At 43.2% G+C, this 17,454-nt stretch overlaps 1 protein-coding gene across 1 annotated transcript in view; it reads left to right on the top strand.

The window, feature by feature from the left end:
• Positions 1–2,585: 2,585 nt before the first annotated feature.
• The window catches only part of raraa (retinoic acid receptor, alpha a), a 157,400-nt gene continuing 142,531 nt past the window's right edge, over positions 2,586–17,454 (top strand). Inside the window, exon 1 of the mRNA XM_069665070.1 lies at positions 2,586–2,887. The gene's annotated coding sequence lies outside the window, so the exon portion shown is untranslated. The remainder of the gene's footprint in view (positions 2,888–17,454) is intronic.

Raw genomic sequence — 17,454 nt, 5'->3', positions numbered from 1 at the left:
CCTCCCAGTCACAAATGACTTATTATCAGGTATATTTTGTGTAATTTTAACGACGTGAATTATCCTGTTACATAAAAAAGGGCGTCAACACGTCTACATGAACACATGCTATACATGCTAGCTGTCAGGACCCAGTGAATAAGACAGTTTCACCTCTGCAACCAGTCTGTTATGACAGCAGCTACTTCCACCACTACATCGTCAGTCCGTGCTTACTCGCATGCCTGTGTGTCCCATGTCACAACCAACCAAACCCCCCCAGCGCTGCATTCCTCACTCATGTGGGGATGTGTGACAACTCACACAGCTTAGTGCCACTCACAGCTTTTGTAAACGAAAGCCTTGAAGGCAGCAGGGGAAACAAGGAGGATACTGTCGCCCGCGTTCTCTTTCTTTAGCAGTGTCAGTGCTCCCAGGAAGATACAAAGATGAAAAGCAACTGAGAAGCTAACATGGAGGCAAAGTGTGTCACTAGCTGTCTTGTGGCCTTTTGTCCAATCATATGGGACGAGGGGGTTCAACATCTAACACCTGTCACCAAACTTTGCTTTCTGGGGCGGAAAGATATTGAGTGTTGGAGTCATATTGGAGCGACAGGAGAGAACCTGAGCCTCTCTCCTGTGCACAGCTCCCTCGCACGCAAACAAGCGAACAGATGCACAGGCTTCTTTGCACCCACTACTGTACAAACACCTGTATGCACTCATACACACACATTCTCGAGTACACAGGGGGACATCAGAGCAGCAAATAACAGTGAGTGGCTTATTAATTATTTGCATTGGCAATACTATGAAAAATAAGGACTAACACAAGTTACAAGGCTTTGGACCATTTATTTGGTTAGATTTAAAAAATCTTAAAGGTTTTTAAGCAAAGTGAGATTCCTTAATAAATAAATAAACAAATAATAATAAATACATTTTTACATGGCTAACATATTACTGTGAGCTAATGTCCATTTTAATGTCCATTGTACGCTTTAATTTATGTATTAGCTGTTACACTGCTAGCCAAGCTTGCAGCTAATTTTTAACATGCAGTAAAAATGCACACTTTTTCGACATGTGTTACATAAAAGAGGAATAAAATAATGGTATATACAACAGTAGATCACATATTTAACATATTAAACATTTATAAGGACGTAGCAAAAACATTTAGACTTAAATATTTAAAAACATCTGGGTACCAAGTGTGCGGTCTGAGAGTGAACTGCAGCGTCAGCACACACACAGTGGGGTTGTTTTAGGACAAATGTATAATTTGGCTTTATATATAAAAAGTGCTGCATTTGTGAATGTGATCTGGTAACAGAACTCCCCTGACTGGTGGAATTTAACAGAAGAAGCCGACTGCCCAAGTGCAGTATGACAAAAACAGGGTACATTACAAACAGCGAGAGAGGATATTTTAGAGCCTTTAATGGTGTTCTCAGCAGGACAGGGAGACGCAGTCACGCAATGGAGGGAGAGCCAGACTGTTTAAAGTTTTATAGAAATGATACATATTTGAATAAAATGTGAGAATTCTCCAGTTTCTCTGGTGTGCACTTGTCATGATACAGATTTGACTTTTATTTAGGGCTTTTAAGACTGAAGAAAAACTATAGGGAAATTCCGTGGAATGTCATTAATAAAACAGTCTGAAATGTGCAGCATATAAGATCATGTGTTTTGCCAAAATCCCACATTTCTAGGCCTGTTTAAAATTAATAATAATTTTACTGGAACGCTCTGTTGCAATGTTGTATTTGGTTGCACTTCTTTTAAAATATTAAAAGTTACATAACTGCAAATTCACTGGAGGCACTATTGACTTTAACCTCACATTAAAGGTTAAGTTCTTTTGCAACTCCAGAAACAGCCTCTATTGGTGCCAGAGTAAGAATAAAAGGGAGTTTTGTGTTTGTCAGTCAGTGGTGGAAACTTTTTATTTTCATTTATATCAGAAAATACTGTGCAAATAAATAGACACAATAAAAAAACATGTTGAGGTTCTTCATTTTATGTAATTTATTCTTCCAGCATTTTAGAAGGAAATATTATACTTTATACTATATTAATGTAAGAATTAGTGACATTTTATATTAAGACATTTCCTGTTATATCACTTCATATAACAGGAAATATGATTTATACCTCCACAGCTGCAACATTTAAAAGCTGCATGTGTGATAATGCTTCAGTAGTAATATTCAAAAACATAAATATACATATAATATTATAACACTCTAAAAGGGACCATTATGCCCAAGAATACTCTTACTTTTGAAGTATATTTTCCTGACATTCTTTAGTACTTAACTAAAAATATTTAATGTCAAACATTTACCAGTATTTTACATAATGCAGCAAAAAGGACAAACGTTAAAAAAAGAGTAAACAGCTAAAATATGTAACTAAACGGATGATGAAGTCAACAACAAGTTTTGTTGTTACTTCCCATTATTTCAGCAGAGCACTGAGCACATCTGGAAAAAGCAGGACAGTCACTTCTTAAGGACTGGCCCCCTAAAAAGGAAAAGGGGCGTGGCCAGAGCTGGTGTTGGGTTTCACAGCCAGCGAACGTGACTGCCATGGTTGCCTGTGCGAAAGCGGTGCCAAACTTGCCTGCTCTCTGAACGCGGCTCGCAGTCTTTTACCTAGCGGTTTGCCCAGGGAGAGAAGAAGACGAGGAGGAGGAGGAGGGGGGAGCTAATGTCACTCGGCACTCGTGAGAGCCACCGTTTGCAGATTTGAGAGTCGGCAGAAAACTTTGGAAAGAGTACCACCGCAGCGGAGAAATTTACAGCTGCGCGGCTGAACTTCCACCAGCAGCAGCAGCAGGAGCAGCAGGAGCAGCAGCAGCCCGAGGGGACCGGGGAGGAGGAGTCAACAGGTCCCAGGTACTACCATCCACTTGTCATTGACAGCTTGTCAACATTTGACAGCATGCGTACAGGTCTCGGTCCCTGTCAGAGGTTTAACGTTTACCGTATTAAACTATTTCACCTGGAGGATTTTGAATGCGTCATGCGTGGCAACGGTTAGAATGTGCACGAGCGTGACAGGTTTTTAACCGCCGTTCTTTGTCAGACATAACTAGTGTGAATACCGGGTGCCCAAAAGTCCTGTCAAGTTTGTAATTCAAGGGTTAAAAAAAAGCGTCCGTATTGTCGAACAGATACTTTCGTTATGTTTGTCCGAGCGAGGTTACATTTAGTGGTGGATACAACGTCTTGCAGGGCAGCTAGCATAAAAAGCTAACGCTCCTCTGCTCTCTAATGTAGCGCGTGAGGACGCTGACAGTCCAGTCAATCAGCTGAACGAACCAGCCGACCTTGTAGCTTATCACTTCAAAAAAAAGTGTCGGTATGAGATGTAGAAAACGTGCAATTCTGTGTGTCTGAGCGCCTGTAGCCTTGTTTGTTTTTGCAGCGTCAGGGCAGCGGAATGTGGAAAAATGTGTATTTTTTTCGGACAAACTAAGTGGTGGACACGGCTACGTTGGCTTGAGGTGAACTTTGCTCGAGTGCGTTGTATACTTTGCTGCTGATAGTGATCGTATCAGGAGCCCACTTCCTCTCTTCTGTGCTGTAAATCGATGAACAGGCACAGCACACAGAGGGGGTGCAACCACAGCCTGCATTCTTTTGATCTGTGTGCAACTTGAAGACCCTAAACACATGCATTCTTCTTGCGCAAAAACGACGCCTTCAAGTAACACTTCAACCAGACAGTTATCTCCCCCAATTTGTTAACACCCCTGATTAACCCCTGTCAGTCTGAGGTGTCTTGATCCAAGCAAATTAAATGTCAGGACTGTGTTATAATATTTGAGTTGCATACCCTGCAGCAACACAGACTTGCAGGGTTATCTTGTAAAATTGTAAAATGCTGTCATAAAACCACAGATTAGCTACACTGCTTATTACTCTCCATTTGAAGCTGTAACACGCGCTTTCTAGCTGCTCCCTTCTAATTGAGTAATCTGTGCACTCTATGCTTTTGGCACAGCATCTTTTGTTGATTGATTTTTTTTTACATTACAGATTTAGCCTATGACGTCTTTGATATTGGCTGCAAACATGGCAGTGCAGTGTGATTCTTTTTTTTCTTTTGAGGGGTGGCGCTGGGAGATGGAGATGCCCTTTAACATGACAACTAGTGACATTCAGAGCAAGATGCATTAGAGGCTGAGTCACTCATTGGGAAATTTGGCTGGAGCATATCTGAGGGTTTTCCCACCCTGTCACCCCCCCAGGGACACTGGAGTTGGGGGTTGTCGGAGAAAGTCACTCCACTGATGACGTCAGAGTAAATGCTGCATGTCTTTCATGGTTTTTGCCAAGAATTGCCAAGATTATTTTTATCTAACAGTTACTAACAGTATTTTACACTAATTTTAGAAGTTATTAAACAAGTGACCTTTAACAACATTATGCATGCTTTTAAAGCAGCTACACAGTCTGCCGAAGTCAGGCATGAAAACTGCACAGTGATAACATTAGACATAGTGAGATATAAGGACATAACATTAGCCGATCATCATACAGTAGTTATAATAACAAAGAGCAATGACGATACAATTATTCCATACAGGAGGCAGGTGTTCACGTGGATACCAGCATTGGATCTCTTCATATAGGACAGCCGTCACTCTGTCACTGTTTGCAGAGACTCCAGTCTACAGTGCAGCACATTTACTCCACTGATTAACTGAGGAACATTAGAAGAGATGATCAAATTAAGTTTTTGTTTCTTGTCTATAGTTGAGCTCTCTGCCTCGGACATATGAGCTGTCTCTTTCTCTCTCAATTCAATTTTAAGGCTTAATTGGCATGAAAACTTCAATTTGGCCAAAGCAATAAAATACAAATCTATCAAATATTTAAACAATGCAAAAAACAAAACAAAAAACAAAACAGTAAGTGTCAGTCTCTCCACAAGATGACATTTTAATCTAAAATTAATAATTTGTCTGAGCTCCAAATACTAGAGAAACATCGAGTTACTATACGACGAGCTAGCTGTAGAAACATCACACATCCTTTTTTACAATAGCCTTCTCTGTGGTGGAACCTATAAGCAAACGGTCCTAGTAACCCTTTACTTGCAATGCTAGAAGATGCTGGGAAAAACAGTACACTGCTTAACACACTGAAGAGTCGAAACTTTCACAAGCCACTGCTGAGGGTTGGAAAGTGTGTCATTATGTGCTGCTTGGGTGTTTTCTCACCTACTTTGTAATACTGCAAAAGCAGCAGTCCATAGGCTCAGTCGCCTTTTTGTTACCTCACAAGGCTAAAATAGTTACTCAGTGGACTTTATTTAAATGAAAATGTCTATTAATACATATATTTACATACTTTTGCTGACTGGACTGACCTCTGTCTGACAGGTACTTCAGCACCCTGACATCTTTGGTTACTCTGATTCATTTAAGATAGGTTAAACTTCATTGATTCTCCATTGGGGGAAATTTACTTGTTACAGCAGCTTAAAGTAAAAGAAAGGGTAATCAAGTGATAAATAAAAAAAGGAAATAAAATAGAATAGTAATGAATATATGCACTACTGTATGTAAACCTGTCACTTATGGAAAGATAACATTTTATTACCGCTCAGGTCTCAAATACATCCTTGTGCTCATGACCAATAGATAAGCTCAACCTAGAGTGAGTGGTATGACTTTGCATGAAGTAGCATAAACTATTCCTATTGATAGCTACTGTCAAAAATACCCTATAAATTTCCAGACGTCTACACCTTTCCTCTCCAATGGAAAAGAGGTGGCAAACATGATTCAATCATTTTTAGTAAGTGCTGTTTTTTGTGTTACGTGCACGTCAATGTCACCTCCTCTCTAGATGTGATTCACAGTTGAACCTTCAGTGGGTTTTTTAAATAACCCTTTTAATCTGCTGTATATCCATTTTGTGATATCTCATCCCACGTCATACCTTTCATTAAATTCTAAAAATATAGTTCATGGCTCAGTTAAAGGAATCAGCTTATTTTAAAGGAATTATGTAGGCGTTCATGACTGCGGCATATGTTTACTCTTGACATTCAAGAAAAGGTTCGGAGAAGCTTTGTCATGAAATCATCATCTGCAGCTCTAGTCACGTTTTTTTCTTGTGCAGCCAGAAATTAGTCTTTAACATCCCTTTTACCAATAATAAATTACATATATATAAATATATATCCCATAAATGTGTAAAACTACCCAGTGTTGTACTTGTTTTTAAAAATGCAGGGTATGTAGCACAAGGGGAGTTTTTTTGTGCAACTGTCAACCCTCTGTGACAAGCTGAAACAGGAAGTTGGTTCTCTCCTTGTGTGAACCGTGCCAGTTTAAGAACTGGCACGCCTCGGTTTCACATGGTACTAAATTTGTCATCGTCGTTGAAACTGCGGCACACTCACTTTGTCCCCTCTCACCCCCCCTCACCGTGTCCCTCTCCTTCCTCTGCAGGTTGTAAAGTCAAGTGTGAGTGACACTGGAGAGGAAATTTTCCCTCTTTGTTCTTTAAAAACACAGTAGTAGTGAGTCAGTGGCTCCTTGCTATGTCCGTTTCGTTTGTTACATTAGATGCCAGTTTTTTTTCGCTCATCACCTGTGGAACAAATGACACGATTGGTTTCATTGTTCATATTTGTGAAGCATTTAAATAACCAATAAAGACTGCTCCTGTTTGTCAGTCAAATGTTAAAAGCCTTAATAAGTCTGAATTCCAGGCTGTATCTCTGTACAACCTGGGGTTTATTCAAGGCACTGTACTCTAAGCATTTGGCTTTGCACACCGCTCTCTCCGCACCAGTCCTCAGTGTGTCAGGTGGTTTGATTCGGTTTGGTCTGTAGTGGTCTAACACGCAGCCTCGCCACAGCAGCCTGCTCCCCTGTTGTTGACACGCCGGGCTGACTCACAAGGTTGTGCAGCACAAACTCATCAGGCACTGACAGATGAGACGCGCTCCCCACAATGCCAGGGCACCCTGGAGATGTCACCCAGCGCTTGCCTAACGGTAAACACCTCTACTCAGTCCTGCCCACATCCATGTCACACTGTTAGTAGATCTGTATCTGGAGGAGGAAGTACTTAAAGTGAAAAACCACACTGCAGAATTAGATTATCACTCATTGTTAAAAGGAGGAAAGGTTTTTGGAATTTATTTTGATGTGTACATGTGTTGGTGTAAGAATAGTTGAGTTTTTCCGCCTACTACAGGAACAGTTACGTCTACAAACGGAGTCCAGTGGAGTCACGCAGTGTAGCTTTACACTAATAAAACCAGCCTTGACCTAAATGAAACAGGCCCCGACTCAGTCAGAATAAGTAGAAATAAATTGGGATATTACAGTGGTTTGGCTGTGGTGCCCAATGACGTAGACATTGCCTCAGGGACTGGGGCGAGTGTGGGAAAAGAAAGAGAGGAGAAGGGTGGGAGCCGATACCAGGAGAGTGTAGGGATTTTTTGGACGGGGAGTTCTGGAGCCGCTGTGATGTCGGGATGTGGGAGCTCCACTCGCGTCGGCAGCCGGCGGTTAGACAGGCCCGCTTTTGCATACTGATTCCCTTTTGCTCTGGACTGCCCGGCCCTGCCAGCCTCGTAAGGGTTAACTTCCCTCCTCCTCTTCCGCACCGCCTTCCTTTTATTCCTCTTTTTATGGCTTTGATGGTATTAAATAATCTTTACGTGTCAGAGTGCGCAGCTCCCAGTGTTCATGTCGAGAGAGCGAGAGAGCAATTAGGTCAGAGTGGTAGAATAACTCGGTTTCATCCCAGCCTTAAAGCGGCAGGGTACCTCACTTCAACCCGCTCTTTATATTCACCTCAAACCCTCCGAGTGAGATTTTTCAAAGAGGTCCAAGGCCAGCGGGGTTATCAAAGCACTCAGAGAGAGAACTTTGTAGCTCTCTGTTGTATAGTCTCATGATAAAATGTCCCAGAACGGATCATCGGTTGTGATATTTTAAGTTCCTCACTATGTTAATTTGCCTGAAGAATCAGGCCACGTTTGTCTCCTTTCTTCCTAATGAGGCTGAGCTAAAGACCCATATAGCCTATTATCCTGGTTATTGATTTGGAGTGTGTTAAAAGCTGCAGAATGCTATGGTAGACCTTGAAAACATCGACATATTAATCTGCAGAGTTGTGCTACTGCAGATCTCTGAGACACAAATATGAAGCCTTGTGTTTCTGTTTGACATGATCTGTGTCTCTCAGAGTCTCCAGTCCCATGTTCAAGATTGCGTTTCTGCCATTTGGCACGGGAATGTTCTGGCCCGTGTCACACTGTTTCACTGCCCCTCGTCACAAGGTTTCATACTATTTTCCACACACGTTTTGTACCTTGGCTTTTCACGAAAGTGTCTCTGCCCAGTCGGACAGTCCCCCAGCGTGACGGCTGACATTTCCACTGAAAGAGCCCTATTGTTGGGTCTTAATCCCCCTCCACCCTCCTCTTCATAAAACAATGGTATCAATTGCTTCCACTGAGTACATCAACAGCTCCGAGTGAGAGACAGAATGGCCGGGCCTGTTAGCGAGCCTGCCAGCCGTCCTGCCAGGCAGCCAGGCCGACCTCGTCATTTGCAGTGACGGCTCTGTGCTGCTGCCCAGAGATTCCTCGTCAGGCATCTGCGCTAATATTATCTGTGTAGCATGAGAACCTTGATCGTCGCTGCTGTGCCACCTCGTAAATGCACGAATAACGGCTTGTGTATATATTTATTTTCCCGCGGAGACAGAGGAGCAGACCAGTGCCTCCGCACACCTCCCCATCCCCCACCTTCTTAATGAATGGTCTCCATTCTATTTTCTTTCATTTTCCCCTGGACGCTGCCATTACCTTTGACAGATGATATGTTCTTTCGCTTAAAAAAGTGATCCCGAACGCACTGTCACTGGAAATTGGATTTGCGCACCCCCACCCCCTTTGCTGCTTGTCTTTCCTCCATCTCTCCTCGTCCTTTTTTTTTTTTTTTTCCTGTTTCTCCCCTCTCAGTCTGCACCGAGGGACATGCTGTTAATGTTCCTCTCAGAGCTGCACTGTACAGCCGAGCTGCCAAGTTAACCCTCCGCTGCCATGAGTCAGACAGCTAGCCAGATAGCCGGTGTCACTTACACAGATGTCTGACCAGCCAATCTGTCCTTAAGCGCTCCCTGATAAAACCAGCGCTGCTCTGTGCCAAGTGCGCGTCTGCAGGCAGTTATGACATTGTAGTGATTTTTGGTGGGTTGTCCATGAAAACAAAACCTTCCATTTTTATATTTACTTTGTTGACATTAGCGTAATCTTAGTCTTAGTATTTAATTGGGTAATTACAAAATTGGAAAACATGTGCAAAGAGAATATCCAAAAAAGATTAGATTGGTCACACTGGATGGCTCCAGATGATTTTCATTATCGATTAATCTGCTGATAATGTCTCCATTAGTCTAATATTTGTTTAGTTTGTGAAATCTTTTTCCAACCAACAGTCCAAACCCCAAAGAAATGTAGTTTACAATGATGGAAAACAGAAACGCTGAGAATATTCATATTGGAGAAGCTCCATCCATCCTCCATGTTTTCTCTTTTTGGAAACTCGACTTGAACCAATAAACAATAATCAATCAGATCTACTCCACCTTAGAGCAAGAATGTATCAACACTGTAGGGGATACTTAACAAGCTAAATATAATGTATTTAATGAAGACAAACTCCTGTGTCATTCCCATTACACGTGACTCTCCTGTGCAGAAGCCATGTCCACTTTCAAAGACCACAGCATCTTAACAGTGATTTCAGTGGAACAAATCCTCTCCTTTGTGCCTCCTGTGTGGGCGTTCATGGCAGTTGACAGTATATTTCCCAGCTGCTGCACATGCAGCTGCTTGCGCATTAGCTCGAGTTGCTCGGCCACATTTATCAGCGTGAAGTGAACACCATGGTGGAGAGATAATGGCCCTGAACAAAGATGATACCACTCATGCTGCTGCTGCTAGCTCGCGCTGCTAGCTTGCTCGTAGCAGCGTTATCATACTGCTCCGCTGCAATGGACTGTGCCCGCCAAGACTATGTAGCTAGTGAGCCGCTGCTACTTACTCTGTCTTCATGGGTTGTCATCACCGTGCAGAGGAGCCATCGCACCAAATCACTGTCATGGTGAAAGGTTGCAGTACAGAGCCTGTTAGATGGCAGGATTCCTGTGTGTGCAGCTGGAGGAGAGGACGCCAAGCCAAAATTACCCCAAAAACACTGCAGCAAAAGACCATAATGGGGTAATTACATTTACCTTTATGTAGTTTTATTGCACCCTTTTAATCTTCCGTGTCCTGTTCCTATAAAAGCTAAATACACTGCGGTTGTGTTGGTAGTTTACACTTGAAAAAACTGCATGCTCTGTACATGTATCTGTGTGGAAAGAATCTCAGAAATGCACCACGCAGACTAGGCCTCAGCCCGCAGATGTTTGTCAGGCAGAAAGCACAACACATGCATGTAAATGATACTCATTCAGTCAGCCAGACACTATCAATAAAGGCGGATCCTTTGATTGTTTTTTTTACTTTATTCCATGTCAACATAATTTCCATTTTTCTTGGCTTTTTGTGTCGCAGTAATAATTCTGTAATATGGCGCACCAGGCAGCATATGGCTGCCATTTATGATCAACAGCCTCTGTAAGGAGGTGACTGGAATATGCAAATGTGTGCATGCTAATGGAATAGTAATGTAATGAAGAACGTTGTAGATGGCCAATAATGAGCTCCGCTTATTGACTGTTGATGGCTTCTTCTCAGTCCGCCTTTGTTGTTTCACGAGCCGCAGCTTTCTTGTTTGTTCTTCACAACACAAATATCATCAAGAAGACTTATGCAGACATGCATGTGCACACACACACACACACACACACACACTCGCACAGACATAGATACATGAACATTACATTCTTATTGATTCATTGCATTGGCTGAAAGGCATATTGATAAATACCTGGACTACTTCCCAATTGGAATTGTGAAACTAAATTGGGCAGAACTGAGACAGATGCGGCGCAGTAAATTAAACAAGCAATCTTCCCTGTTGGGTGACAGCACAATGGTGATTAGGGTTTCATGTGAGCTGCCCTACATTATTTATGGCTGTGCTGTGGGCTGCCTGCAGTTGAATAAACCCACAGTCCATTGACTGGGCACATTACAGGAGCCCGTCTGGTAGGGAGAGGGGAGGGGGAGTTAAAAATGGCTTTATTTCCTCTCGAGGAGGTCCATTTTCATCTAAATGAAGGTGGGAGCCCCAAGCGTGCTGTTTCCAGGCCCTGTGTGTGTGAAATGTGTTGACTGTGTTCCAGGAGGCTTCTCGGCATCGCTCTGCTCCGTGTTCGCGGGTGAACCTCTCATTTGTACACATCAGACGCTCCTAGTTTTCTTAGCGACGGCCTACTCGACTTGGTGCACATTGGCAATTTACAATTGGCTTTTTTTGTCCACAGTTGTTGTCAGGAATGTGTGTTTGGCTCCAGATGTATAGAAGGATGTGATTCTATATTTACCTATAACACAGGAGATAAGATTTGTTGAAGCACTTTGCATTAAGAAAACAGCCTGCACGACTACTTTCCTTTGATAGTTTCCGATGACATTATGTGGCCTCTATTGTTTTGTTGGGTTTCTATGGAGGAAAACTGTTTGGCAGGAAGGTATGGACAGACATTCTTTCCTCAGTCCACAGCACAAACTTGACTTTAAAGATCAATTCCAGCACTTCAGACGTGTTTTCCACCTGCAGACGCAAAATAGAGACAAATCAACCTCTTTTTTAAAACGTAAAGCGGCTTTGCTCGCCGGCTGTCGTTCGGAAAACTTTAATTGGAACTCCCGGCCGCTGTTTATTTTTTCACGCTGCCTTGCTGTTCACTCACTCGCAGTGCAAAGCTGTGTGTTAAAGGAAGAGGTTCCAGCGTTTAAAGGAGCGCCGTGGATTAAGATAAACAAAGGAAGGGAAAGAGATTGAGCTTTATATAATCCATAAAAAAATGCCTTGATGGCCTCAATCCCCATCCTGCAGATCAGTTTAGGTCACACCTAGTTAAAGCTCGCTCCAACCAGAAGCTATGTTTTTTATTACAACGAAAAAATGAAGGAGAAAAAAGGTCTCCAACGATAATTGTGACCTCTTTTAGTGTAATTTCTTCCAAAGGCAGAAGCTATGTTTAGTTTGTTGTCACAGTTTCTTTGTGAATGTTACGTAAAACTAAACAGAGAGGGTGAAAAGTAAGCACAAGAGGATACAGTCGCCAATACAAAAACAGATCTACACAATCAGAGTATTAAGGACCTGTGAAAGAAACCACAGAAGTTATCTTTAGTCATCTGTGCTGCTTCCTTGTGACATATTTCTAGTAGCTAATATTAAGTCCCTGCAACAAACACTGGCCTCCTCTGTCAACAGAAGGATTTGTGCTACTATAAAGGACTATAAGGGTCACGGAGTTGACTCAAAGATTGCATTGTTTAGCCTCATAAGTAGAGATGTTAAAGAGGGCTGAGGGTCTTTTTCAGTGCATTCCTGCCTTGTAAAGCCTGTTGTATTTACATTAATACTTCTGTCAGATTGAGCGACATATTTAGAAAGCAGAAGTAACCATGAGGTCCTTAAAAGAGGCTAACAAAGATTACATCTGCAAATGCAGAGGCGACTGACGTGCTTCAGCGGGGAACAGACAGTGGTGGAAGGAGGAATGTGAAAAATGAGGAGAAAACAGAGCATTTGGAGCTCTGCCCGTTGTTACACCTATACACATGTGAAAGGCTGTTCTGTTCACTGTGTTCAGTTCTGTGTTTAAGGGCCAGTTCGCCGATTTTCTACCTCAGTCCTATCATGCTATTGTGGGGAGCTAATGCCATTATGGTAGGAAAAAAATGCGATTTCGCTCTGTGCCTTTAGAGGACGCTATCCGCTTCTCCAGTGGGCCCTGGAAAACCTCCTCTAGACTCTTTAAACGCGTCACCTGGCGGAGGCCAGGGAGCTCGCTAAACTACACTCAATCTAGGACGCCCGCCTCCGATGTCATGTCCCATTCAAAATTGTCAGGTTTGAAATGTAGACTGCAGACCTGAAGATTTTTAAGACAATTCACCATTATATTCTCGTCGTATTTTGGATTCTGTAATGGTCTGAGCCATTGCCTGCAGCGATCAATGTCCTTGACTGGAAAACGGTTTTTCAGTATTTCACTGCAGCGTCTCTCACTGAGCCGTTCCTTTCAGAGGGAGGGGCGCAATGCACGCTGGGTGTTGTAGGAATGTAGAATGGGCGAAACCACGAGCTGTTTGTACGACTTTCCCCACAGCTATGACGCCAATTTCAAATATAACTGCTTCTATTGATTACAGAGAACACCAGCTTTGACTGACAGTGACTTTTTCCAGGCACGAACTGCTCCTTTAAGCAAGTATATAGAGTTACAGAAGTGATGGTAGAGTATCTTTATGATGTTTTCTGTCCAGCTAATAGTGTTGTACCAGGTCGTCTGCTCGTTAAGTGACAAATTGAAAACAGGTGTGCGTAGTTCAGTCATCTGAGTAACGAGTGAGCACTATCACGATGTTTAGGGAAGGGTAAAATAGTTATAGTTAATGCTTGGGAACCAAACTCAAAACTTCAAAGGGTAATGACCAAATTACATTACTACTTCAGAGTGCAGATTGACGTACAAAAATCAGTGTTGAATTTTGTAACCTTAGAGCACATTAAGTATATAGAGAGGGTGATTCAAGGCTACGTCACCCCTGCAGCTTGTTCAAGTGACAGTGGTTCCTCCAGGACACATGCAATGTCCTTCTCACGCTATGCCCTGGTGACAGACTGACAGGCCTGAGGTTGTGCTGACGGGTTGGGGGAAGGAGGGAGGTAGGATGTTCTAAATAAATAACAAAACGTTGTAAATAAATAATAATGTTGAAATTGAGAAGTTGAGACGTACTTTTGACTACAAAAATGTGATTTTACAGTGAGAGAAGTACTGAAAAAAAGAAGCTGTTGGGTCCAGGCACTGTAGTTCAAATATAAAAAGGTCCCAGCCTTTGATTGTCGGTTATTTTCAGATAGTTACAAAAGATTGGGTGATGCAGAAGCTGTATGAATGCCTGAAAATGACTTCTACTTCTTCTGACAACATTTGGACCGTCCAAATTCAAAGAGTGCTTTGAATGATTTGGAGAAATTGCTGAGAGTCTTGAAAGGCTGCGTTCGAAGCTGAACACCATTAATGTTCTCTGTGCATAGAAGGTGTGGGATGTGAGAATGGGATGCCGTGACTGATTTGTGTTTTGTTTGTGCATTCCACTTCTCGAAGAATCGTTGTGGATTTTCCCGCCCATGCACGCGTTACGAAATGGCTAAAAAGAAGGCTATGTTTGTCTATTAGTGAAATTAACTGTCATCTCTGCTTTGATGGATGCTGTTGCGTGAGTGTGTCCTAATTGTCCCTCTGGACAACAGTGTGTTTTCATTCTCAGCTGGCCTCTGGCCCGGGATACCCACTCAAACTCTGGTCCACACAAAAACAGTGCAGAGCTGCCGTGCTCCTTCAGAGTCTCAGTGTCGGGCAGTCCCCTGGGGGTGGGGTGCTTTTTGATAAGTCCATGCCAAATCTGTTCCCCGCACTCAATTGCCTCTTTGTCGTTTCCTCCTTGTGAATGTCAGTGCGGCTGAGCTGTGGCTCCATGGGTTCCCTGTGCGCAGATACCTTGCATGGCTTTCGTCAGGACTCGAACAGCGCTGCTTGCCTCCCCCTCAACCACAACCGCAGCCCCCTTCATCCTCCAAATATTGTTGTGCTATCAAATGAAACTTACTTTTAAGCTCTCTCATGAGGCATGAAATGCAAGCTTTTATATTGGCATTGGCAGGTATTAAAACTCCTGATCAGAACCAGGCTGTGCTCATTAAATCGTCAAAATGATGTAACGTTTCTCCGCTGCTGCTGTGTGCCAGCATGGCATGTTTTTCCACTTAAGGACTCCAATATTTGTCTCTGTCATAAACACTGGGCATCTGGCTGTTAGTAGCAGTCCTTCATTTGGACTTTGACATCGAAATGTGGCTGAATTCTTCAGAGAGAAGCTGCCTGGCTTCTCATTCAGCAGCCTGCGTAGGTATGATAAATGTTACTAATCACCTATTGACCCGGAGAGGTCGCGCCCCTGCCCTGTCGCCCATCACCCTCCTCCTTCTCCCCGCTGTCTTCTCCCTGCCCCTGTTCCCCGTGGATAGCCTTTATCTTGCTCAGGCAATAGTTTTCCTCTCCAGCACTGCTTGTCCACCAACAGATACCAGGAAACACAACTATGCACTTTCCCTGTTCGCAGTCAAGCGTGAGATTATTTCCTGTTCCTGTTTTATCTTTCCAAAAATATCTGTTGTGGCCTCTGAAATACATTTATGGAGTCAATGTGATTAGATACAGCGAGGCAGAACAGATATGATTTCCTCTCCATGTTCGCAGCTTTACTCGTGACCTTTGCACTTCCAATATCACAGACAGTTTTTAGGACCTTATTGAAGAGATAAGTAAATGGAAGAAAGTGTGAGATTATCAGAGAAATAATCTTCTGGATGGGATGAAATTGGTTGGAGTGCCAAGGACAACACACACACACACACATGCTGGGTATCAATGCTGGATGGGGTTTTCTGTTCAGCTTTTTCAGGCAGTGGAAAGAATCACAGAGGAGCTTTTGTTCTTTTCAAAATCCACCTGATAATGTCGCCGGCTGGCTCCTTGCCTGAGCTGGTTGGATTTAAAAGACGAAAAAGGGGGGAAAAAACTCCATCGCCCGGCCTAGTGATACACACTTTATACACCCAACACATTGGCCCAGTTTTTTCTTTTACAATCCCCCAGAGAAACAGCTCCTCTGTTTGCAGCCTTTAGAAGTGGATGGTGAATGTCATTTTCAAGGGGGGACCCTGAGAGTTGACGAGTGCAGCACAGGTAGGAAAACAATAATAACAGCACCAGCTTCATGCCAAGTTTCTGGGTTCACAGATAGGCCCTTACAACTTCTTCCCCCCTCCCCTCTAAAATGTTCCACATGAGACTGATTGAGCCATTTGGTATTGCTAAGCTGCGTGAAGAGTGCTACTTTCTATAATGGAAGAATACTGCTAAATCAAGCCTTGACAAATCTACTTTCTCCATGTCCGCATATTGAGGGTTAGGGGATTAGGCTCTAATTTTAGTGCCACTTATCTCTTCAGCTGCTTTTAAGAATTAGTTCCAAATAACAAAAAAGTGTGAAAAATGTGAAGGGTTTTGGGGTGGGGTGTGATGGGAGGGAGGGAGGTGGGTATTGTCAGGGAAGCAAGGCTGGGAAGGAGAGATTGTGTGGTGGCAGCGAGGGCCTGTGCAAGAGAGTTCAAATTTACATACAAATCCCCAGAAAAAACTGTGTTTGTGGCGGCTGGGCAGAGGGCAGCTGTACAACAGAAATGTTTTAAAGCTGTCGTGGCTCATATCACACAGTGTCTCAAGTGGCTCCATGAGATCATAAGGCATGATGGAGTTTTGAAACAGCAGAGCATGAAAATGTTAACACAACTTTCTTTCCATTCCCCTTTTCCATTGTTCCATAAACAGGTTCAGAAAGTTGTGACTGAAGCGCCATGTTTATTAAATAAACAGTTAGAAAGCCACTGTGCTTTTATTTTGAAGGGCTTAGTTTCTAGTTGACTAACTGCAAGTCAGCAGTAAATTAATCCAGTCTAAACAGAACCACTTCTCTGCACCTACTCTAACGTCACACAGACCCTGATAGTTCAGACCTTTCCATCTCACATGCATTCGGCTACAGTGACACGTCATCAATAGTAAACAACCATCAATACCCCACTGGAGGCAGTTGCATTTAAAACAATGGCAGACGCAGCGTTGGTGTGCATTCAGCACTTTTGAATAGCCGTCAGCTTATTGATTCTCCTTCAAGGTCGGCGTCAATTCCTCTCGGCCTCGTCTTTTCTGTTTGTGACAGCGGAGGGCAAATGTGTGTTAAAAAACTTGCCATTCAATTGAGTCAGGAGGGAGGGGGACCAATAAAAAGACCCACCATGGTGGTTTCCACTCAGATTTGCTTCCCTCGGTGTGGAGCGCTTTCCATTGCGGGCAGTGTTTGGGTGTGATTATGTAATCCATCAGGGTATTACCATAAAGGGGAGGGGGGGTCGGTGGGTCGCAAGGTAATAGCGGTGCTACTGATGATCATCGTCTAGCAACTGCCCGGGGGCAGGAATGTTTTGTGCGCCGATGTGTCCGACAGGTGGCTAGGAGACGCTAATTGATTAATGATCAGGGTGATATATGAGCCCCCGCGGCCAGCCCAAACATAAAGGCTCGGAGCACCGGTGTCGCCCTAAATCATTTCCAACCAGGCCAGTAAACCCAAAACAGTTCCCTCATTAGCATATGAAAGACCAATC

Source organism: Semicossyphus pulcher, unplaced genomic scaffold (genome assembly GCF_022749685.1).
Source record: "Semicossyphus pulcher isolate SPU_LCO1_2020_fin unplaced genomic scaffold, fSemPul1.0.p SCAF_16, whole genome shotgun sequence".
Lineage (NCBI taxonomy): Eukaryota > Metazoa > Chordata > Actinopteri > Labriformes > Labridae > Semicossyphus > Semicossyphus pulcher.
Note: the sequence above shows the minus strand (reverse complement) of the source record. Positions and strands in the feature narration are given on the sequence as shown.